The sequence below is a fragment of the Drosophila tropicalis genome, unplaced genomic scaffold (genome assembly GCF_018151085.1).
Source record: "Drosophila tropicalis isolate 14030-0801.00 unplaced genomic scaffold, ASM1815108v1 contig_694, whole genome shotgun sequence".
Taxonomy (NCBI): Eukaryota; Metazoa; Arthropoda; class Insecta; order Diptera; family Drosophilidae; genus Drosophila; species Drosophila tropicalis.
The window spans coordinates 3,839,699-3,864,661 of NW_027173176.1; the positions used below are offsets into that span (position 1 = coordinate 3,839,699).

Below are 24,963 nucleotides of genomic sequence, written 5' to 3' on the forward strand. Positions count from 1 at the left end.
CTTCAACGCGCACTACTTCAACAACAGAATCAGAATAATAAAAATATCAAGTGGATTATCGTTTGCTCATCGCTGCTGCTGCTGCTCATCGTGCTAAATGGTGTACCAACGACTGATGCCTACAATGCCGCGGAGAATTGCAGTTTCATTGAGGGTCATATATTGGAGTATACATGCCAGGGTATCTATGATCGTGAATTACGTTTATTGTACAAGGATCGCCATCCGGTGGTCGGTACACCGTATGTTGTTTGGCAACGTTCCGATTATATGGGCTCAGCCATTTTACTTGTCGCATTCTATGATTCACCGCTTTTCAATTGCTATAATATTGTTTACGGTGATGAAAAATTTTATTGCGATGGCCTTAACTATCCATTGCATTTTGATCGTCCCGTTCGTACCCATTGTCTATCGTTTCATTTTAAATATGCCGAAGCTCTATTTAAGAAATGCAATGGTATGCGAAAGACCCATATACGGACAATATCTGCAGCCATTGTCTACATGAATTCCAATGTTATTGAGGAATCGAAAGCTGGACAAGTCTTAAAAGGCTCTGGCCATCTAGTTTTGATGCTAATAACATTACTGGGGATTGTGTGGCGGCTTTATAAGTGAGAAGAAGATGTTGATGAATGCGGTGGCTGTTAATTATTATCATATATACATATTAAACTTACATGTCTAACAGAGTTTTAAACAAGAAAAAAAAAAGAAAAAGAAATTACACTTTAAGTAGCAATATATCTGAAAAACAGGAGCGGGGTCGGCAGCTATAACACTGGAGAAGGAGGATGACGAAGGCTTTTCATACCACATGTACACCAATTTTTTTTTTTTTTTTGTTTTTTCTTGCTTTTGAAATAAAAATGTGAGAACACGCAACAATCTCAACTAATCCCATCCATTGCATTTAACAGGCTAAAACAGAAGAGTTATAAACGACTTAAAGAGAATCAAGTCGCTACGTACCACTACTTCACAACACTGTAATTACATGTGCAATATGCTTTTACAACACTTAATCAATTTAAATCAAACATAATTACATGGACCTCGGGACTAGTCCAAAAAGGCATTTAAATCTTTATGCCATCTAGTACACAAACGCGCCCCGTCATTTTGGCAGCCACTTGACAGCATTCAACAAACAAAACAACACCAACAATAACTTGGCCATTGCTATAGCTGTAGTTGTAGTTGTAGCTGTCGCTGTTGTTGGCTTTGACCACACAGACCAATATGGCGGCAGTCCATATATGAGAACATAAATTACGCCAACGCCAATGACAATGATGACAATGAAATGCGATGCTTCTCCCTCTTTACTATCTTCTTGTCTCCCGCTTGTGCTCTATATCTCTTTTTAGTCAATGTGTGTGGGTGTGTGTGTGTGTGTGTGTATGTGTAGATGGCAGTTGTGTGTGTGTTTGTAGTTGGCCAGGGCATAGCCCATTGCTGCATTTGTCTGCCATTGTTCGGACATCTAAAATTTCCACAACAAAAACAACAACTAACTGGTCATCTATTGGACAATGAACGTTTAACTACTAGTTTGTAAGCTAACATAATAAGCAGAGGCCCTCACAAAGCCAAAGCCAAAATAAATCCAGTTAAAAAGAAAATATGGTAACCGACCAACCTACTTAGCTATATACCCTTCTCGTGGTTTGACTATTAATCGATTATTACATGGAATTTTTCAGCAACGACCAAAATTCCATTACTTTAGAATGCATATAACACCCAATTCGCCATTAATAACAGATATATTCGTTATTAACTATGAATATTTTCTTGATTTATTCATGTGTTCATTTTCAATAATCGCATAGACATTGAATAACAATTTCTAAAAAAATGAATTATTTTCAAATATTTGCATGGACGTTTTGTCCTTTTATTATCATTGGTCTTTTTGTTGGCCATAATCAAGCGGCAACATTGGAACAACGAGACTGTTGGCCACTTTACCACATCCCCCTAGATTTTCTCTGCGAGGGAGTCTACAATTTGGATATGAACTTTCGATATCAGGATGTATTGGCTTTCAATAATGCACCCTATAAAGTGTATACTTATGAGTTCCTCGATGTCCCTTGCGTTTTAATATCCTTCAATCCATCGGAATTGCACGATTGCAATCAAACAATCTATTTCACGGAGAGCATGCATTTTTACTGCGGCATTGAAAGTGACAGCGTTTTTTGCTTGACTTGCCTGGATCCAAACTCTTTTGCTATACATCAAGGACTGTGCAGGGCTTTGTGGAGGATATGATTTTTGAATGTTCAAACCCAAGAATTGAAACGCTCATTCCTGATATTAGTTCCACAGGGATACACTATGCCAAAAGTCGAGATTTGCGTAATGCGAGAGAGGACGCATGCACACTGTTATTAATTCTTTGCTCTTCGCTTTTCATACAATACTAGACGATGAGCTTCTTGTCAATTCCGGATTTACACAAAATTTTTCAGTAAAGGCATAAACATGCCTTTTTGCTCCATGTTTGTTTTAATCTATATTGTTGAAAAACTTGAAAAGAATAAATTAATTGATGGCAAATTAAATTATGGAAAACACCAAATGGCAGAATGCTGTTGCAACTGGTTAACATTCTTACCACTCAAACAGAGTCGCAAATTAAATCGCATAATCGGAAAATATCTAAAATGAAATTCGAAATTCAAAGTGGTCGGAAAATAGTGGATTAAATTTATTGTTTACCTTTGCATTTTCTCCCACTAATACTAGTACGTATGTAAGTCAATTTGATTGTATTCCTAATAATTGATTATTATGTGTAAAATAATTCAGCTCCTAATTCATTAAAAGTTATCAAAGAGTTACTCAGCAGTTTTGTGCAATTATCAATAACAAAAAATGATCTCAGTCCATGAATCGATCATATCCAATCACTTACAAATGTAAGGACTATGGATACAATTTACTTATTCTAAATCCTTCCTATTTGTTTGTTTGTGTATTTCTAATCAAGTAAAGCCGAATGGGCTACAATGTGAAAGCTCTCTTATCGACACATTTACACTCAAATGCCACTGAACACACACGCACATACACACACACAGAGAGACAGGTTTCTTATGTTGTCTTTCTTCATTTTTTGTTGTGCCAACTCCAAATGATGATGATTACTTATCATTTTATATATATTTATATATAAATACAAACATAGATAGCGATACGAAAAATGGAAATAAAAGAGCATTTCCTTCTGCCTGGCCCACACACACACACACACACACGGACAAAAAGTGAACTCAACGCGACAACTCTGAATTATCATCATTAGTTTGGGCAGAGGCAAAGTGCGAAAATGCTTAACACGAACAAAAGCCTTTCCTCTCACGCGCATGTCCTGATTTTCATGCATGACTGATAATGCACACCCACACCCACACACACACACACACATTCTCGCACACACAAAAGACATAGAAAAGAACACGCACAAAGCAAAGTGCGCATTTGCAAGCGTTTGTTTTTCATTTTTAAATAAATTTCATCTTTTTCTTTTTTTAGTATTATTTTTGTTTCTTTCATTTCAATATTTCTCGTTTATTATTTTTTGTTTGAAGGAGCCTTTCGCTTTTTATAGGCGAATATGTGGAGCGCACCACACACACACACACACCCACACATACACACGCGCGTATAGAAAAGTTGCTAGAAATAAATAAAAATGCACAAGTGTGTGCTAAATGTGCCAACAACAAGGACATTCAACATAAAGCACAAAAAGCTAAAAAGGCGGTCAGGAATGCAAATAAAAAAAACCGTAGAGAAAAGCGCTGCCGTTTTGTGTGAGCAAAAAAAAAATTGGGCAAGGACACAGCTTAGGCCAAACGAGCACAGCAAGCGGGCTTATGCAGTTTTAAAAACTGAAAAGCATTCGATTTTTCCATCAGTCAAAGGACATTTTTTGAAGGGTACCAGTCAGGTTGGGATGCCGGTTTTTCTTAGTTTCTCATTGAAATTCAATTAAAACCAGAACAAAGTGACGAAATCTTTTCAAAGACACGAGATAAGCACAAGAAAAGAAAAAGTTTTTAGAATAAGTACCATAAAGGCCTCTCCTATTGAGATCTTTTAATATTTGTTAAGTATACGATCATAAAAATCGTTTTGTAAAACTGAAAAACGCAAGTTATGAAGAAAACTTTCTGCCTTTCACTGAGCTCCCGCACTCTTTATATTGGTTATTTCCTTAATAGTTTAACATCTATATATGGAAAACCTAATCAAGTTTTTCTTTTTCCTCGGTGAACAAATTGTCAAAGCTAATTTTGTGAAATTTATGACAAACAACATTTTTTTGGTGTTGGTTTTTTTTTTTTATTTATTTCTGATTTGATTTCATAGATATTGATTGAATTAAAAGTCATAAAAAAAGGAAAAATACAATTTTAGTTTTTGCTTGTAATCTCACTCGCTCTCTCTCACTCTCTTTCTCTGCTTTTTGAGAGCAATTAAAATTTCTCTGTGTACCATTTTTGTTATTGCTGTTTGGAGCTGAATGCATTTTTCAGCGTTGTAAAATAAAAATTACGTATACGCCAACAACTTCAAATGGCGCAACATGGCGGTATATGAATGTATAAATGTGAGCGCATGTGTGTGCGTTGAGTGTTTGTGAGTGTGAGTGTGTGTGTGTATGTGTGTGCCTTGTTGCTGGCATATTTCGCTGCACACCGGTTGCCATTTCCGCGCACAAAACAAAAGCAAACAGACCGAATGGCAGATACAACCGTATCCCAATCCCGAACTCTACAAACCCCCTACCTACCCCCACACTCAAAACTCAAACTCAAACCAGGATCCTACCAGTTTTTCTCTTTGCATATCTATAAAATACGCAATTACAACATGTTGCCGCAGTCACCGTTGCCGTTTGCTCGCTTTATGAATTTATACATAACCCACCGCAGTGTTTTTTCTCCCCGCCACATGCCGCTCTCTCGCTCTCCCATCCTCCCCTCGCCCTTTTTAACAGCACACGCTTTGTTGCATCCACTCAGCAGTTGCCATTAGTGGAATGGCAAAAAAGCAAAAAAAAAAAAAAAAAAAAACATACATATGAACACAACAGCAAAAGAATAAAAAAGTACAAAAAAATATATAGTAAATAAAAACTAGAGAATCAGCTAAAGATATCTTTTTGATATGCTAATGCTTAGATGCTCTGAATTAGATTTAACTTTAAAATATTTTAAATTATTTTATTTAGAAATTTTAAGAGTCTAAATTCACACATTACATTCTTATTGCAAAATGCAAGAATCTGTTATGAGAACTTCAAAAAGCATTTTATATATCGTACTAGAATCTTTTTTGAATACTACTCTTCTTCAATTAATTTAGTATGACTATGAGTTTATTTCAGTTGTGGGAAGAAACTGATATTCTAGTCACGACTCTACTTGAAGAGTTCAAAATGATCTCTTCATTTATTCACATTGAATGGTCATTTTGTCTAATGAGTATAATCATTTGTTAATCATTATCTATGGGGCTTAAATCAACGAGAGAACTCAAAAGAGACTTCTCACGGCGATGACTGTTAAATGCTGTAAGAGATCGATATGCTAAGAAGTTTTAATAATTTTAATACTATTTGAAAATATATTAAGAAGGATCACACTATATCTTAATGTGGAAACAAACGAACTATTCCATACTGATCAAACAGAAGCGTTATTTTCCCCTGAAAGACGACTTGTTCACTTCAACTGAGACCTTTATTCATTTCGCTGTATCTGATCATTTTTTTAGTTGTCTTTTCACATATGTATGTAGTTATGGTATCCACCCCTTAAGGGAATGTTAGTTTTGTGAGCAAAATAAAAAAATAGGGAACAATCTAGGGGGCAAAGCGCCTCGAGGACACTTTTGCTGCTCGTTAGAAATTGGTTTCCCTGTCTTGCTCCCTCTCTGCTATGCTGCTCTTTCTCCATCTCCACTGCGATGTCGTTGTATGTTCTCTTAGTTCTGTTAGTGTTTTATTGTCAACCATGTTGTTTTTGTGCAGTCAGCTTTAAATGGCAAACGGGTGGAAGCAGCAGCAACAGCAGGAAGGCAAAGTGAATAGGGGTACTCATGAGTTATGCCCAGTGATATGCGCGAACTAAGTTAGTTTTGTATATTTTATGTGCAGTTAAGCGTTTTGCATACTCTGCCAACAACTCTCTCTCTCTCTTTCTCTCACACACTCTCTGATCTCTGTTTTAAGAGCCAGGTGTCGAGGTATAACGGTTGCAAAAAACAAATGGGGAAAATTGCAAACGCCGTTGGGGGAGGTAAAGAAAGGGAAGCAAAGGGTTATACAGCATGTGATTGTGAGTGCTTAATTGGTATCAAGTTGTTGTCAAGAATGCTCCGAGTCGAGGTCGAGATTTATGGTTGAAAGGATGCGGCTGCGCGGATGCGGAATACGGATATGCGGATGTTGGGCACACAAAAATATTGTGCTATTCAATTCCATGATTATTGTGAATGAAAAATAAATACAAAATCTGTCTCTCTCATATCATCAATCATTAAAATAGCAACAATAAAATCACTGCAAAAATATTAAAAACAAAAAACAAAGCCAGAAAGCAGCAGTACATAATAAATTAAAAGAAAGCGAGGAACAACTTCCCGCCCTGCCTGTGTATATGGCTGAATGGTGTAGAAACAGGAAGAAAAATATTAAATCTACTCGAGTGCCATACAGAAAGTGAACGACTACAACATGAAGTAATTGGAGCAATAAAACCAGAAAACCGTGTGAATAAAAATCAAGAAAAAAAAGAGAATAAGAAGAAGTGGAAGCAAAGAAAATAAAGAAAAAGCAACGAAACATTCTGACTGGGCGAACAAGCGAGCGAGCAGCGCAACGATGATGCAGTGGGTAAAATGAGCAGGCCAAAATGGTTGGTTTGCTATGGTTTGGTTCGGTTGGGAGCGTATGGAGGTATGCTGGCAGCATCCTGGCAGGTAGTAAAGTAACAGGAATCAAAATAATAAATCAAAATTGTGTGTGTGTGTTGGTGCAACATCCCAACACAGCGAACAGCCAACAGTTGGCACCAGGCAGTCAGAGTCAGGCAGGCAGACTTCCTACCCTTTCCTTTCCCCCCACATTCCCCAAGTGTTGCAAACGTAACATAGACTACTGCACTACGCTATAGAGGCGCCCAGCATGTGGACATTAGAGATGAGCACGTGAAATGTCAAAGAAAGATTTCGAAAGCTAGGAAAGATTTCGAAAGCTAAGAAAGATTTCGAAAGCTAAGAAAGATTTCAAAAACTTTGAATTTATCAAAATTTGAATTGAAAACAGTTGCAATACTTATGAATTAAATGTGTGCTAACCGAAGACCCAGATGGTCAATTCAATTCAGAATTTTCGCCATGAGCATAGTTGGAGTTTTTGAATTGCCCAAAAATATAGATTCATTCAAACTGAAACAATTTAGAATTTTTGCATTCTGGTCAACTTTTTTAATGATAAATTTTACAAGACTTAATACCATGCAAATAATTTCCAAGCTCAATACCATTCTTCTAGATAAGTTTCATCGCCAGGATAATATACATTTTCCCGCTTTCCAACGTCGTCATCGTATTGGCATCTTCTTTCTCTCTCACACTCTGTCTCTGCATTCTTACAGACATACACACCAGTTTGAAGTTGTTAAAAATTGCAAATAAAATAAAAGGGTGAGTGTGAGGGTCTAGAGGTGTGCGTATAGGTGTGGGTGTGGATGTGAGTGTGGGTATGGGTATGGGTGGCTGCTGCTGCCAGTGCAAAATGTGGCATTTGATTTACGTTTTGCAATTGCTCGAAGCTGTTAAATAGCACAGCTCCTACACTTGCACGCGGTTCGCTGTTAATGATCAAGTGGCGTTCTGACTTGCTTTTATTGGAGCCTTCCACTTTCAAGGGTGGAGTGAATGGAGTTGGGGCGACAAGTCAGAGAGGGAAAGGAAACTCGAGTTTAAAGTTCGTTGCAGGTTTTCTCTCTATGTGTTGTTGTTGTTTTAGTAGTAGCTAATGGCGTGTGGAAATCAATGAGTATCGAAGTGGAATCTATGAAATTAATGATACCAAAGTAGAATGAAATTAGCAAAATGAAAAAGAAAACAAGAGAAAAATTTAAGTGAAGAAAATTTCAAGCATTTTAAATGGAACAAGTTTTGTGATATATTAAATTTAGGAGCACAGGAACGATCTATTAAATATACAGTTTTCCAAAGAATAATATTTTAACATTATATTTTAAAGTTTACTATACATTGAAACGTTTAATCAAGATCAGAGTACTATACCTTATTCATATTTTGGCATTGACATGTTTAGGTGGAGAGAGAGTAGCACACAAAAACTTGCCATGGTAGATATACATACATATGTAAGTACATACATATGTATATATAAATCCTAGGTAAAACAATTTCAAAATAATTTAAGTTATCAGAAATTGTATTATAAATGATCGAATCAGGATTTTTGTTGTATGACCCTTAGAACATTCAATTTTAAGTATGTTAAAACTTTATACACTTGATAAATTCAATTCAATCAAATCGGATTTAACTCAAAACTTTTTGCCCCCTATACGAATAACGAGAGTTCAAAATACATAAGAGCCTTAAAAATAAAAGGGATATACTTTTTTCTCTTTTATTTGGTAGCCTTCAAATTAACAGTCTATCTCTCTCTCTTTCTCTTTTTTTCGGTTTATGCTGTCCCTGATTTCGATTAAGCAGCGAAAAATCGTGGAAATGATTTTCAGTTTCAATGGCAATCGTCGTCGACATCATTCCGCAAGGCAAATTAGCGCAAAATTTTAACCCATTTCAGTTCGTTGTTTTTTTTTTTTTTTGGCCCACATTTGTGCAGGGCGACGCGCGGCTCTTGATGGCAACGTCGCTCATGTTTGCCACTTCTCGGTTTACCATGCGTAATATTTTCCCGTATATTTAGAGAGAGAGAGTGGGATATGGGTGGGCTGTGGAATGTGCGGTATGACAGGTTTGGCCTTTGGCGTGTTGTATTCGGTATGTTTAATTACATGCAGCAAAAAGAAAGACGAGATCTGGGTCATGAGCAATATGTATGTATGTATGTACATATGTATATTGCTGTATTTATGTACACATATAATATAGAGTGGTGTTGGGTTTAAAATAAAAAATAAAAAAACACAAATATATGTGTACATATATATTCATATTACGCCTGACAGGCAACAACATTTTGCATTTCGCTGCATTTGCAAAAATCGTCGCAGCACTTAAAACGCCATAAAGTATGCAACAGCAGCAGTAGCAAAGAAAGAAACACTCTGTTGCTATTCCCTTCATGCCGCTTTTTGTATAATAATTCAAATGAGATTTAAAGTTGCACCAGTCCAGACCAGGCAAAGAGCCGCAAAGTATGCAACGATTTATTTAAATAACAGAGCCAACGTCTCATTCTCAGCTCAGTTTAGAGAATGAGAGAGAGAGCGAGAGAGACGGTGTGTGTATATGTGTTTGTTGTTGCATTTGCTGCACAAATGTAAGCACTTCTTTACAAAGATAAGGCCACACACATACCCACACACACACACAGACACACACAAACACGCACACTCAACACACAATGCGCCATTTTTGGAGGATTTGGCTGAGCCCAAGCCAAGCAGAGTGTCCCCTCTCTGTCTCTATATCTCGCAATAAACAAGCAAACAAAAACGTGGCAGACGACACACACCAACTAACCAACCAACCACCAGGAGACGATTGCACCAAATACTGAAAGCTGAAGGGGGCTGCCCCCTAATGATGTTACCAGTATCTACACACACGCACACCCGCACATGGACACACACAAACACACACAAGAGGATCGTCGTCTGGTAGTGTATACTGTGTGTAAGCTGGATTATGAAATTGTAAATGATATGCAAAATGTTTGCTTCCTTTCCCAAGCATTTTGAATGATTTATGCAAAGTACTAGAGACTACAGCGGCAAAAATTGCAATAGTTTAATTCTCAAGAGCCAAATATTGAACTCCCTTCTCATAAATGCAAAACTATCTACAGAAATCGAAACATTTTTTTGAACAACTTGTTTCTAGAAAGGATTCTTTCTTATACTAAGCTTAGTAGTTCGCTCCCGCTTCTACCCCCATGATCAAACGAAACGGGACACGGTTACGTACGTGTCAACTGAAAAGCCAAAGGAACTGTAATGTCCTTAAAGCTTTTTTATCAATTCCCAAATGGTTTCAAAATGTTTCTCCGCCGTGAATATAATTTCAAGGTTAACCTTTTCCATATAATTTGAAATACACTTTAAAGTCTGCCTCCCTGTCGGCAAATCGTTTAGAGTTCTAATGAAATTGAAAATCCATTTTCATTTGATTTTGATTCGTCTACATTATGTGCGTCGTCGTCTACATTAAACCGCTCCTAGACTCATCAAAGGCACAAAGAGAGAGAAAGCAAAAAAGGGAGCGCTCAGCACAGCCATAAAACAACATTTCAAACTTAACTTAATTAACAATTTTTATAACCAGAGCGCAAAAATTTTTTACAACCGACAAAATCCAAAACACAGCAGAACACAACAACAGCAGCAACAACAAAAAGGCAGTCAAAAAAAAAAGAAGAAATTTAAAAAAAAAAAAAAAGAAAATACAATGCAACCGAAAAAAAAAAAACGACGAAAAAGGCCAACCAATTTAAGCGGCTTATGGTGGGCCAGGCCAGAGCCTGACTCCAAATTCAACCTCATGCAACCCTCAAGCCCGACCCCAACCCCAACCCCAACTCCAACCCCGACCCTACACAATTCGAATCCAAACTGCCACTCAGCTTGAAGCTTCCTGCGATTTTGCTTCTTTTTTTTTGTATTTTGTTGTTTCTTTCGTCTGTATTTTTTTTTTTCTTTGGGTGTGAGAAGAGCAACAACAAGAAATGCGAGCAAAAAAGTCAGCCAGAGGCATACACCGCAATAAATACCGCACAATAAAAGCAAATCTATAAAAAAAAAAAAAAAAAAATACACGAAAAACCAACGAGCAGGAGTTGGAGTAAGCGTAAAGTGCTGGAACAGCCTAGCTACACTGAGAAAAACATAGATATTTTTGCTATGGGGTGGCCTAAAATGAATCACCCCTACGAAAGACTTTTCAAATAATAGAGCATCTCTCTTTCCGCTCAATTTCAATTACACCTGACCTGATAGTTGGTGTTTCAGTCGATATTATACTTTAAATTACATTCTTGTATGAATTAGAATTGAAATCCTTTAATTGATGCTTTTAGCCTTTGCTTTTTGGACTAGGTGATTAATAATTTCGTTTTTGTTTTGTTTTTTCAAACTTCCTTAGATGTTTTAAAACAGTTAACGATTACTCCCGCTTCCCTTTTAAAATCTATTTATTAATTTATTGCAGAAAATCCAATTTTTTCATTCATTTCAATTTGAGAAAATTCATTTTTTTGGGTTTTTTTTTTTCGTGAGTGTATTGAAAAAAAGCTAACGAATCGCTTGATTTTACTCTCCCTCTCTCTCTCTAACTGCTCTGCCACGCCTCTTTCTGCTCTTAGCCGCCTTAAAAGTTTTTCAATCGATATTCAGTGCCCGCGCTTGCTCTCCCATTTTGTCCGATGTTGTGTTGTGTTTCTTCTTTTGCATACTTCACACCATTGACGAGCCTGCGGGTACTACCGCCCGAAATCCGACCCAACCCATCTCCTCCCTCCCCAACCACACCACACTACACCATTCCTTCCTCCAATCAGGCAAACCAAAAAAGGCGAACAACAAAAAAAAAAAGAGAAATATCAGAAAGAAGGCGCAACGAAATCCCCAACACTTTATTTTATTACATTTTAGTGTGCGACGGCGGCGAACAAAAGGCGTGGCACAAAATACAACAATAATACTCGGGAAAAAAACAGGAGACGCAGCAGAATCAAATAAATATAACTAAAGGAACGAATTCCGTAAATCTGTTGAGATCCTCTTTTGCATTCAAATTGATTATTCATTAGTTTGTTCCTGTTGCTTTCAACCATTTTTAATTTGCTGGCCTTTTTAGTTGAGCGAACTGTGATCGCATTTCCATTCCCTCTCAGAGAGAAAGTGGTGAGGTTGAAGGGGAGAAATGAATTTTATTTTTCGTCATATCTTTTGTGTGGCTGGTCGGTCTTATGCTACTAGTACTTTGGACGCCCCTTGTTTTCTAGTTTATGCCATTTTTACTGTTTACTCTTTTCTAAAGTTTTATGGTCTGAGTTTCGGTTGCTTGGTTCCGGTCCAGTCTCAGTCTCCCTGTCCCGTTTTGGTTAGGTTCGATCTCTCCTCATGGGCAAAGATGGCAGCAACCGGCAACTGGCAATGGAAAGTCAGTCTGTGCACGTTTGCTTTGCTCTGGTCATCGATTTAAAACTAATTAGCAATAAGTTGCATTTGTAAGCAAAGATGCCACACAGTGCCACAGTGTGCACATTGGGGCAGATAACAAATTTAGTTAGCGAAAGTCATTAAACGGAAATAAATTTAACCTCCTTTGCAAACAAATAGAGGATTGCTGGTTGATCTCAAATTATTGATGGATTCTCCAGCCCAAACTTCAATCTAGATAAACTTTTGTAGTATTTGATGTATGCAAAATGGTTTTCAAACGGTTTTCTTTTTTCAAATTGAGTTTTTGCTGAAAGTTAATGTTCTCTCATTTCATATCTGAAATGACTGAACCGGAAGGACCTGGCCTGGCTTTTGAAGACCCGCCAACCGCGCCATGTTTTCAGAATGGCTTGCCGCAAAGCTGCAATTGAAATGGTCCCACTGTGGCACTCAACTAGTTTCCGTTATAATTGCAACAGACACATAAATAGTAAACTGCAATAAAAACTGAGAGACAGAGGGAGCGAAGGATATCAAAGAAAAAGAAGAAGTAGAAGAAGGGGCATGACCATAAAAAGCGCGAAAAGCAAATGTGTGTGTGAGTGGAGTTGGGCTATCAAAAAAGTAGCTTTTGGCATAAAATAAAAGCAAAATGTTGTAGGGAACCGATTGCAAAAGTGAGATTGGAAATTACAGTGAACGTGCAAAAATTACAACAGCCTGGCATGCAAACAAAGTAAGGGAAAGAGGAAGAGAGCGAGACACACACTCGTTTTGGTCTGGGTGCTAGACATTTTCACATTACAGTGCAATTATTTCGGGCTGCTTGAAATCGAAGGCAAAGGCAAAGGCGACCAACAACCACCAGGCAAAGGGCTCTGACATGCACTGATTGCCCAGTTTTGCGAAAAGACCACCCCTTCAGAAAAACACAAAAACAAAAACAACAAAAGGAGGCAGGAGAAGACCAACTCGTCACGGCACAGCAATGCCCTGCAAAAGGGGTTAACGATCGAGGCGAAATGAAAACAAAAATGTTCGCTCTGACGTGATTCCGCTTCAACTCAGCTCAACCAAGCAAATGAACTGAACTCTTCAATCTTTCCTTTTCTCTCTCTATATATGTATGTATGTATGTATGTGTATATATTGCACTTTGAACTTGACTGACGTGCTGAAGAGCGAACTGACTCGAATGAAACTCTGTTACTGATTCTGACTCTGACTTGGAGTTGACTTGACTCCGCTGGCCCAGCTTTTGCCTTTGGTATCGCGTGCTTGAAATAATTTTCGAAAAATGCCTCGTTAATGTTTCTATTAACGGATTAGAGAACGTTGGCCACGTCAATCAGGCACGAGTACAGCAACCAGCCAGCCAACCGACCACCCTGCTGGCACAGTTTACATTTCACGTACGTCACTCAGGCTTGAGATTATTTTCCAGGTTCTTTTTTTTTTAGAGTAGTGTTAGTCACACGTTATTCCAACGGTCGTTTGTTTTTGTTGTTAGCACATTGACACGTTTTGCATAAATTTGCATTCAAATATGTCAGAAAGTTTTTCTTTTCGTTAGTTTGGTATTGTTCTTCGTGTTTGATTGAAGGTTGCTTTAAAAACAAAAAAAGAAAAGTATATAATTTGATAAACAAAAAAAAAATTGCATTTTGCGGGGCATGTAGGGCATTAGTTAAAATAGCTGATATGGAGCTGGACATTAGAGAGCTCTTTACGAAATTGGGTTAAATGGACGTGGCAAGAGAACGCCACTTTCTTTATCCTGCTATTCCCTTCACATTAAACCAAATTCAATTCATTAATTTAACAATGTGTTCGCTTGTAAAACGTTAAAAAAAATAATACATATTTACACATATTAGCAGTGGCAATTGCCAAAAAGTATGCAACAACATACATACATATGTATAATGGCATTTTTACTGCATAATTTGGGGGAAACCAACCTCTCTACAGGTGCCCGTAGTAAAAAAAAAAAAAAAAAACAAAACGAATTCTAACAGAAATGCCAACAGACGGCTGAACGAGAGAATGAAAAAAGAAGGCAAAGCATTTGCATACTTTTTGGCAGTTTTTAAATTATTCAAAGAGTGCAACAAAAAAAAAAAAAATAAAGAATTGGGTGAAAGGCTTTCGCCTCGTCTACTTGCACCACCTTCTAGCTCTGAAGACCGCCGTTGGCAGTGACAATTAAGCTGCACTCAAATTGCTTTTGGGGCACCGAGCCGGTCCCTACCAACCAAGCAACCAACAACCAACTCAATTCAGCTCAGCTCAAGCCGACCCAACCGAAGACCCCCTATGCTCCTCCACCCATGAATACTTTTCTCCTGTTTCTGTCCCGTAAATATGCAACAAGATTTTTATTTAAATACCACTCCATTTTTAAATCAAATCCCAACACCAGCCAAGCCGCGAGCTGCTTTCTCCTCTTTTCGTTTTCGTTTCTCCCTACTTTTGGCTCGTTCTGCTTTTAATTTTCATCTTGTTTACTTTAACGTCATTTTCAACTCTTCGGTGTTTTCTTGAGGACTCTCGCTTTGTCTTTTCCACCTTCTACTGCTGCTGTCGCTTGATGCTCAACGTCGTCATTGTCGCGTGTGTTGTGTGCTTGTCCTCGTCGTCCACAATGTCCTTGTTCTCTCTTGAACCTCGTCCTTATCCCCGCATTTGTCGTCCCTTTTTTTTGTTTTTCTTTTCTTCTGACTTTTTTCTTTTCTTCTTTTGCTCCTTACGCTGCCTCGTGAAGTGGCACTCATCCGCACTTTTAAGCCCTACTGAATTCCTTTTATCCCTAAAATAAATATCTTCATCCACAGGCAGCAGCAGCCTGCATCTTCTTCTTCGTTGCCTTCTTCTGTTTTTCCCCTCGTTCCAATGGGTTATGCGAGGGCTGTATGGGGCTTCGTTTTTATAGTCAGTAAGGGACCTGGGCCATACCACCTATTGTGTCTGTCTGCTACCACTACAACTCAACTACTTCATCATCATCTCTTGCTTTATACTTGAGCGCTCTAAAAGATTTTTAATAGAGTTCTAAGACGACACTTTCGATTGTCTCTGCTGCCTTTGCTTATATGCTCGCCCGCTCTCTGCCCTGTCCGTCCGGGGCTAACTTCGTCAAGACTTACGTGCAAATTAAACCTGTATGTCACCATAACAAAAAGTCTATAGTAAACTGTTTTCCTGCTTAAAAGCGGAAATTTAAAATGTTTTATAACTTAATGATCCGATAGATTTTAAAATTTCTCTTCATCTAGGATCGAAACTGAAATGACACTTTTAACATTGACTGAATACTCAATACATGATGAAAAATGCAAGAGATCCACATATATTAGTCAGAAAAGCTTGATTTGTCCATTTGAAAGACAAACAAGAAGAGCGAGAAAGACAGATAGTGAAAGCCAGAGAGAAAGAGAGAGAGAGGGAGCCGACCAAATTGCTTAACCATTTTCGAACCGATTCCACAAACGTTTCACACATACCAATGACATTATAATGACGACCATTGACAATGAAATACGTAAAGGATTCGCTTTTGCGTTTTACCCTACAACGTTTTTCATTTTGTATCCATCTTCCTTTCGTTTTTCACTTCTAGTTTTTGTTGTTTTTCTTTTCTATTTTTTTTTTTTTGGCTAAACTCAAAAGCACAAAATGCCAATGAAGAAACAAAGACCCCGAGAGAAGAAAATGGAGTGAGAGAAAGGACGATATGGCAGAAATACAAATCAAATGTACCGCAAAACTGAATGAAGTCACAAAAGGATGCCAACTGTATGTGGGACGGACAACTGACTCTCGATGCTCGATGCTCTTGATGCTATATGCATGTGCATATATCCGGTCTCCGAATCTCCACTGGCTCATCTCCATCTCTCTTTCTCTCTGATGCTACTGCTCGTCCTGTCTCTTTCTCTCGTGCTCTGTCCCTGAGGGTCGTCGAGTGAGAGTGACAAATAAATTGGCGATTCCCATGGGTACAAGCTCTGTGATTGAGCGAGCGAATTGACTGAGGATTCTGTGTGTGTGTGTTTGTGTAGATTTGAGGGGAATGAGTGTGAAGGTTGCGGGGGGTTGTGCATTGTCAAATGTTCACTTTACATTGTTCTTGTTAAGCACATAAGTTGAAATATTCCAATTGAGTAACTTTCATTATTGCAACAACAACAACAACCACACGAACATCATGAATAACAAAAAGTGCACATTTTCCGTGTATGTATATATATATAAATATATATACATATATAAAACAAAACAATGAAACACAACACAACACACAATTTCGACTCATTTAAATTCCGGACTGTAATAAATTTGCCTGCATAATTTCTATAGATACGATTTAACTGCTCAACTTTATCCCACTCCATTCTCTCAAGGGAGCACAGAAGAGGAGAAAAGAGATAGCTATAGTGTGGAAGAGAGAGGAGAGATAGAGGGAGGAGGTTGCGTTTAGTTAGTTTAGATGGTTGGCCAGCAGGAGTGTCGGACTGAATATTCAATATATTTTATGCATTTTAAATTGATTTTCATGTCACAAATTGTTTGCGGACATTTTGCCATATACATATATATACATACATATAAATTTGCCTATTTCCATGTTATTGTTGTTGTTGCTGTTGTTTTTTCTCTGACATAGGTAATAGAAATTAAATTATACAGAATTAAGAACTTAAAAACGTAGAATTCAAAGAGATTTGACCGTAAAATGCCAATCCAAATGAACAATAAAACGATGCAAAAAAAAAAAAAACCAAAAAATTGGCTAAAATTTAAATTTTTCACAACTGAAAAGTATGCAATAATAAATTTCAATCGAATTCAGCAACGAAATGTCTGAATTTTAAAAAAAATATTCAAGTTAAGATATGAACCAAACTGAAATAGACCTATTGAATTTGATACATAAAAGAAATAAACCTTCAACACTTTACCAATTCTTGTGGTAGTCTCTTTGGTCTTGACGGAAAATCATAACCATTTGTCCCCAACCCGAAAAAAAAAAAAATCAAAAACAAAAAATGATGACAAGAAAAATAAAAAACCAAAACACAAAATTTTCTGGTATAATGGAAAATGTAAATTAGTCCCTGGAACGAGAGAAACTTGAATGGCCTAGCAGTTAGCTAGCTAGCTCTATGACCAAACAGAAGCTCTCTCTCTCTCTCTCCCGCTTGACTCGATTGTCCCAGGACCTCTGGATACACCCCGTTCACTTTTGATGCCGCTGCTGCTGCTCCCGGCAGCTCTTCCCTCTTGCCATGCAAAAATGCTAATTAAAGTCAAAACGCAATGTTGCGGAAAAATGTTTACAGCCCTGGTTGGACTTTAACTGACTGACTGACTGACTGGCTGGCTGCTGCTGCCTAGGATTGGGCCTCCCGACAAATGAAAACTTTAAGGTTTATGTATGTATGTATTTTTTGTGTGTTTTGTTTGTCTCTTTTGTGTGTTCCCTTGAAACGTTTTTTGTCTTTTGTTTATGGCATCAACAAAATTTTAAAGTAGAAAAAAAGTCAACGAAACGACAAAACAAAAAATTATACTCGATTTAATTTTCCAGTCCAGTTATTTGTGTCCTTCACTTGGCTAGTTGCGTCTCTCTCGCTCCCTCTCTGTCTCTCTATTTGTCTGAAGCTAGCTTTTAGGGGTTTCTGGCTTGGTCGGACGGTCGGACGGTCGTTTGGTCTTCCCAGCTCTGGTCTGGTCTGGTTTGGTCTATGGGTTTTACAGTGTCAAGTTTTGGGTTTTGAGTTTTCGGGTTCCGGTTTCACAGTTGACGTTATGCATTGAAATTAATTAAATCACAACCAACTGCGACTCAGTGTTTTGCTCTGCCTCCTGTCTTATGTATTTTCATTGTTGTTGGTGTTATTGTGTAGTATTAGTGTTCCTATTATTGTTGTTGTTGTTGTTTGTGTTACTGTTGTCAACCAAACACCAAAGCAACGAGCAAAACGCGCTTGTAGCCTTTTAATTAGTTGGCACCCAAAATCAAAATGAGTATGAGTAGCCCACAATAGGCTTGGCTTGCCTTGGCTTTGCAGGAGGCTAGGCTGTGTTGTCTTTTAGGGGGCAAAATGAATGGTAAACGGTATTAGATGGTACGAGTAAAGCCCAAGTTAGTAATTTTGTAATCGTTGACTTATATACATACATACACATTTGTTGGAATCTAAAGTGCGTGTGCGTGTAACTGTGTGCTGCGTCTGAGTGAGTTGTGGTTAATGCTTTTAGAGAGCCCTTTAGGGGTTAAGTAAAGAATTGATTAGGGTTTTTGAGGTAAAGATAAAAGTGTTTTAAATTTCACAGCGCCCTTGTATCTTATTTTATTTAATACTATGCCAAAAAGTAGACTATACCAAAATTTGAGGTTTGTAAACTGTAAATTTTAAGTATTACAATGAAAAATAGTTACTTCTATTGCTTGAAAATGTGATTTTTGTTTCTGTTCTTGGGATAATGCAAAAGTATTGAAAAAAAAAACAACTAAAAGTAACACAAATGACATTTCAAGGTTAAATTTTCAATTTGAATGTTAAACTAAGCGTGAATTCGTTTTTTTTTTCCATTATGCCATGGATATTATTATTAATAATTTAATTTATTTTTTTTTTTTCTCATTGCAGGTAAATTTTGTCTAATTATTTATTCCAAACATCAATTACCAAAATTATTTTCTAAAGTAAGTGATTTATTTAATTAGAAATATATATTATGATATATGTTCCTGCTTTAAACGCTTGCTGATTTTAAAATTGTAGAAAATAGCAGAAAAAGATTAAATAACTCAAAAGCATAAAAATTGAAATAAAAAACACACAGAAAGAGAGAGAAAAATTAAATTCAAATCGAGCCATTTCTGCTGATTACCACCAAGTCAGCGTAACTAAATGCTTTAAGTGGGCGGCTTGTTTATACGAGAGTTCATGCATATATATATACATATATATATACTTAAATCTTAATACCCTTGCGGGAATCAGGAAATCAGGAAAATTGGGGGCATATAAGTTCAAATCAAAGTCACAGTAATGGCTTTGACAAAATGTGTTAAGAAAGTTTCTTTTTGGTAATTTATAGAATTAACCTGATAACGTAAGATAACTACTTTCTAAGAACTTGGCATTCCAAAACATGCAATTCCCTGATGAAGAATACCTTCTTATTGCATTCCGAACAACTATTTAGAAAAGCCCTAAAAATAAGTAATTCATTGATAGTGCATTGCATACTTTATGGTGCCAATATATCCAAGGATGCATTCCTCTATTTTCGGACTACTTTACTTAGATTCCTATTCAATCAACCGGATGAAATTGTACATATCTCTCTCATATTCAGATATTCAACTAAACACTTCTTCTTAGGGTACTTGAAGGCTCATCATATTCTTGCCCATCACTATATTAGGGGGTGGAGGCTGCGGGTGGTTTAGGGGCGTGACTGTTGACACCGAACGCGTGCTGTAGGAAATCCAACACTAATAACGCCTAATGGGACCGACCTTCTCTACCTCCTTGTCCTTGTCCCCCCCTTGTCCGCCTGCTGCTCCTTACCAGCTATGTAATTTATTTTAAGCTAAAAAACGCAAAATTTCATGTAAATTAATTTTTTTCTTTCGTTCCCGTTCGTTTTCTTATTATTTTGGCATTTGCTTTCTCTTTCTGTTTTGCTTTTCTTATTATAATTTTTGTGTGTGTGTTTTTTTTCTCTTGCTGTCTTTTTTTTTCCTTTTTTTTATTATTATATTTTGCGGTCTTCGTTTATTTTTTCTTTATGGTAAAGTGGTTGATGAAAAGAAGAGAAGTGGCGAGTGGGTGTCGGTGGAGCGGGGGGTCGCCTTTCTAAGTATATTAAAGTCTATTTTGTGGAGGATTTTTTGACTTTCGTGTCATTTATGCGCGAAATTTATCACCTAAGTTTTTTTTTTTATTTTTTGTTGTGTTTTTTGCGTTGATTTCATTATTTTGACAGTAGGTCGGTGAAAAGGAGCCAGAGAGAGGAGGTGGGAGTGGTTGTGGTTTGCGATTAAAGGCAAATTGTTGAACTGCTGTGGGTCATTAGGATGAGAAGCGGCAAGAGCAGGACTTGCTTGTTGGAGAACATTCTCTCAACGAGCCTTTTTGCCATTTTGCTTATCTGTAATTTTCCTTCTTTTTTTTGTTACTTGCTTTTCTTTATTGTTGTCCATCGCTTGTGTTGTTTTTTTTTTTTCATTTTTGCTTTGTAAACTTTTTTAGAGCATTTGAGAAATTGAAAGTGTTTTGTTCTTCAAAAAATTTATATATGTATGTACATATATTTTTTTATTTAACCTTAGGCTATTTTAGCACTTGGAAAGTGTGAAAAAGGAATTTTTGTTAAACGATTTTTATGTATACCCTGTGCACATGGTGGAGACTAAAAAATATTTCAACTAACGTTGTCCACTGAAAAGGAGAGCATTTGTACTTCGCTTGTTTCAAATTATCTTCAGGTGGAGTAGGGAAAAAGGTTTTGGGCAAATTATCCATTAGTTTTTAGAGCCATTTTCTACTTCAATTAAATCAATTCAAAAACTTTGCTTGGCACAATTCATCATCTCATCTTTCTCCTCCCTTTTTCCATTACGAGTGCCAACTCGAAACCTGTAAAGCTATTCATTTCGCTACTGTTGCTGCCCCTCTGTAGAATTCGTGCTTATGTGATGAAAATTGTTAAATTTTCATAACTTTTGCATACATTTTCAGGCATCTCAACTTGCAAATTAATCCGCAATTATAATTTTGTAGCTGTAGTCAAGCGGAAAGAGGAAAAGTTTTTCCCATAGCCCGCTGACACATTCGAGGAGCGGCAAACGATGAAACGATGGGGCACTTGAAAAATATATATGCAACGAGTGCAATTTACCAGCTTGTTACAGTTTTGTCTCTATCTCTCTCTCTCTCTCTCTCTGTCCCTCAGTGTCACTCCTTCTCTAGTTTATTTTTTATTTTTGCCTTTTAGTTTTATGTTTTTTATTTTTTATTTTGTGTTGTTTGCATGCAATAATTTTCACAATTAAAATCGAGGCCATGACAAAAAAAGTAAAGGGGTAAAGACAAGAAGCAGGGGAGGCGGGATGACCCTCCAACATCACTCAACCCTTAAACCTTAACCCCTTAACACGTGTTCTCTCCGGGTGTGTGTGTGTGTGGTGACAAAACCAACAGCAATCACAACAAAAGGCATTAAAAAGTCACCTTTTTGCAGTGGAACAGAATTTCTTCCCCTGTCCCTGTCCCACACCCATCGTCTCTCTTCGCTTACATTGCTGTGAATGTCCTTTTCAAATTGTCATTCGCTTTTGTTTTATGTGACTGCAGTTTGTGTTGTTATTTTTATTGTTGTTGTCAAACTAATTGTACGCAACAAAACAAAAAATAAAAACCCTGAGCATGCGAGTGAGAGAGGAGAAGAGGGGCAGAGGGAGTAAAAGGAGTGGCAAAGCATTTGAAAAATTCTTCTAAGGGGCAATTGCACTTTTCATTTTGTGTGTGTTGCAAGGCTATGGAAATGAATGTGAAATGAAGTTTTTTTTGTTGTTGTTGCTGTTGCTTTTCCTGTTCCGCACGCTTTGCAAATTAAGCAACATAAATAAAAATATATATTTTTATTGTTTTTTTTTTTTTTATTTTTTTTTCTTACTCACTCCCCTCTGACCTCTCTCTCTAGCTCGTTGAGTTGTCGGTCGACCAAAATTTAAATGAGAATTTACAGAGCAAAGAAAGAACGAAATGAAACGCTATAAATTATCGCATCCTTTTTGGTGGTTGGTTCTTCTTCTGGTTTACTTTACAGCAAAAAAGAAACCCCCCGCCATCAAGCCACCGATTACTTTCAGGAACTACGCCACCCCAGCCCGCTCACCTCATCAGCCCCTTCAACTGCTGCTGCTGCTATGGCAGGTAAATTTAAATGCGATTTGTTACGGTTTTGGCTTTTTGTTGTCGAAATTAGAAGACATCCTCCCAAACACACAGACAAGCATCGCGTTGTTTTTGCAGTGGTTGGGATTTACCAATAGATAGTGAGAGCGAGAGAGAAGGATGGAGAATTATTGCGACAGGTTTTCTTAATTTGTATCTTTTGGATGTAGTTATATAATTTTTTGCTTTTGTTGCTTATAGTTTTAATGAGAAGTTCTTGTTAGGGGATGGGATTGATGATGGGGTTGTTGTTGTTGTTCTTCAGCTTGTTAGCATGAGTAATGCAGTTAATACGCAAGTAATTCTTTTGGCATTTTACACAGAACACACACACCCACACACGCACAGAGAAATTGAAGTCCCTAAACAATTACTTGAACAACAAATCTCTTAGAGTCGCAATGGCTCTAAGCAATCAAAAGGCCATATCCCCAAATGCCAAAAGCAACAACAGCAGTTGGAACAAGAGCCAGCTAGAACCAGCACGCCATAATCAAATTTTTGTCACATTTAAAGCACTTTTGACACATTTTAAAATCAAATTTTATGTCGACCAAACGAACGAATGAAAAGAAGGCCAAACAGCAAAGCGAATTCTCTTGCCATTTTCCTGTCTACTACTACGACAACGATTCTGACTGCCTGCCTGCAAGCCTGCCTTTTGGTTTTCATAATAGGCAAAAATTTGGCCGAAATTTGCGTTGAGGGAGCGATGAAGACAATCACAGTAGCAGCAGCAACAACAACAACAACACGAATGACATGCCAACAAGAGTTTCGGTTCTTGCCTCGGTTGTTGCTGTTGCTGTCGAGTGTACTTAAATCCAATTGACAATTTGAAATTAAAATGCCGAAAAGTACACACACACACACACACACACACAGAGACACACTTGCACACACATGACCACAAAAACAAAACCGAACTACCATATGAAATGAAAATACAAAACAGATGCAGAGATTCATTCTCTATGGCATACAGATACAACTTCTCTAGTTGTCGTATAAGCAGCAAATGCAACTGCATTCACATCAATACACAGATACAGATACAAATGACAGATACATGGAATGTAGTAAAGTTCCAATTTTCCCCTTTTTTTTTGATATAACGTGTTGGTTTTTTAATAAGACATGCAATTAACAAGCTCTGGTTTTTTGGTACTTTTGATACTTATATTAAAAAAAAAAACAGAAAAATACTTCCAGAGAAATAGTTAATCTCATGATTGAAGGGCTTTAGACTTTGGAAGAGAATACATTTACTTCCCCATTGATCAGTTAATTTTTAAGTGGATTGTTACCTTTTCAACCTTTAACCCTAGAAATTAAAACCTATCATTAATCGAATTTCTAATCTAAAGTTAATAGTTATATAGCGAAAAGTAATTAAGTAAGTAAAGAAAGCGAAAAGTAATCTTATGGTGTATAAGATACTTGTTCTTATTCTAATTAGGTCAAATATTTGATAATGAAGTATCTATATCTTTTAAATCTAAATAGACATCAAATAATATCATATCATCATCATATAATTGATTTGAATTTAAAATTTCTTTGATTGGCTTATCCAACAAATGAAACTCAAAATGTTATCGACTATAATCGATTTTGGGTAGCATTATTGTTTTAGTTTCTCTAAGTGTATAATGAAATGCAACATTGAGCACTGCCAACGCAGCACATTGTGTTTGGGTGTGTGTGGGTGTGTGTGTATGTGTTTGTATGTTTGTGTGTTTGTGTTTGTCCATGGCAGGAATAGAAATTGCAATGTCAGCAATTGGCAGCAGCAGCAAAATCTAAATAAACATTGTCACAAAATGCAACCAAACCCAGAGTACGAGATGAACGGAGAGAGAGAGAAAGATAGAGAAAGAGAGTGGAGAGTGGCAAAAGGAATAAAAGAGAGAGAAAAAAAAGGGTTAGCGACTCCTGTACCATAAGCACGCCTCGCCCATACCCCCTTATTCCGGGGGCTTGTCAATAAAATTGCCAACAGCTACAAAACTAAAAGGGATTCAGGATATGTAAGTTGGTGTGGGTGAATGTGTGTCCTGCCAATAGGTAACTAGTTAGACAGCAACCAAACGCAAATGCAGTTTTGCATTTTACAAGGATATGTGTATGTATGTGGGTGTGTGTGAGTAGGGGTGTGGGTGTGGAATGAGAGAAAAAGCTAGGATACATTTACAGATAGAGCTACACAGATACAGATACATCCTGTTGCTCTCTGCCTGGCACTTGGGACTTTTGTCGTTTGCTTTATAAATAAATGCATTTTCATTTGCATAGAAGAGGCGCCAGCGGAGCAGAGAGAGTAGTTTTGAAAATGATGGTAGTGGTTGCCAGGAGCAGCTAGGGAAGAATAGATGGATATGCTCTTCACTTCGCTTGATTTGTCAGCTTGACGCGCTGCCAACTGCCCTTGCGAATCGAACCAAACCTTCTGCTGCTTACTCCACCATTTGCTGCTTTTCGCTTCCTTGTCGTGTCGTTGTCCTGCCCATTCCCATACTTATTTCTATTCGCTCGTATTGCTATTCAAATTTCCATTTTGTTTGCCTTGA

The 24,963-nt window shown here is 37.3% G+C and overlaps 1 protein-coding gene and 1 long non-coding RNA gene across 2 annotated transcripts in view; both read left to right on the forward strand.

Annotated features, from left to right (window-relative positions):
* LOC137579186 (cytoplasmic polyadenylation element-binding protein) overlaps nucleotides 1–24,963 on the forward strand; it is a 352,744-nt gene that overhangs the window by 211,757 nt on the left and 116,024 nt on the right. The window lies entirely within an intron of this gene.
* LOC137579386 (uncharacterized) overlaps nucleotides 2,608–24,963 on the forward strand; it is a 30,767-nt gene continuing 8,411 nt past the window's right edge. The window contains exons 1-2 of the long non-coding RNA XR_011032808.1: nucleotides 2,608–2,767; nucleotides 19,073–19,128. This is a non-coding gene — a long non-coding RNA (uncharacterized lncRNA). The remainder of the gene's footprint in view (nucleotides 2,768–19,072; nucleotides 19,129–24,963) is intronic.